The 781-nt window shown below is 38.5% G+C and overlaps 1 non-coding gene across 1 annotated transcript; it reads left to right on the top strand.

Moving 5' to 3' along the window:
- Positions 1–215: 215 nt before the first annotated feature.
- Positions 216–322, top strand: LOC139869841 (small nucleolar RNA R71). Its single transcript, XR_011766415.1, has one exon. It is a non-coding gene; the product is annotated as a small nucleolar RNA R71 (small nucleolar RNA).
- The last annotated feature ends 459 nt before the right edge of the window (positions 323–781 follow it).

Here is a 781-nt window from a genome sequence, read left to right as displayed (position 1 = left end):
AGTCATGGCTAGAATCGGCTCTAGCTGCTTTAGATGATCTAACGATATCTTTTTCTTGGTGCCACTCATGTGAGTGGGAAGCAGTGTTATCAATAATTTTGTAAGCATCAGTTTCGATTTTCTTCATAATAGAACCACCAGCTGCTATATCAATGTCTTTCCTTGTAGTGATGTCGCATCCTTGGTAGAATATTTGTACTATTTGACAGGTGTCTAAACCATGTTGCGGACATCCTCTTAATAACTTTCCAAATCTTATCCATGCCTCATATAGAGTTTCATCCGGTTTCTGTGTGAACGTAACAATTTCTCCTTGAAGTCTCACGGCTTTAGATGCCGGAAAGAATTGTTTAAGAAATTTTTCAACTAAAACGTCCCATGTATCAATCGCCCCTTCAGGTAACGATTCTAACCAATCTTTGGCTTCTCTCTTTAAAGTCCAGGGAAATAACATGAGATAGACCTGTTCATCCTCTACTTCTCTGATTTTGAATAGTGTGCAGATCCTATTAAAGGTACGAAGATGTTCGTTTGGATCTTCCTTCAGCGCACCACTAAATTGGCATTGATTAATTAACATTTGTAGGATTTGTCCTTTGATTTCATAATCTGGCGCATTAATGTCCGGTTGTGTAATTGCGTGACCTTGGCCAGTGCGTTTAGCTCTCATTCGGTCTTCCATACTTAGAGGTTCTAGATTTTCCATGATTGAATTTGTTGAATCTGAATCACTAGAGGATTCTGATTTAATGGTTTGTTCCTCGACAATCTCTGTTTGAAT

The sequence above is a fragment of the Rutidosis leptorrhynchoides genome, chromosome 9 (genome assembly GCF_046630445.1).
Source record: "Rutidosis leptorrhynchoides isolate AG116_Rl617_1_P2 chromosome 9, CSIRO_AGI_Rlap_v1, whole genome shotgun sequence".
NCBI classification, from domain to species: Eukaryota; Viridiplantae; Streptophyta; class Magnoliopsida; order Asterales; family Asteraceae; genus Rutidosis; species Rutidosis leptorrhynchoides.
Note: the sequence above shows the minus strand (reverse complement) of the source record. Positions and strands in the feature narration are given on the sequence as shown.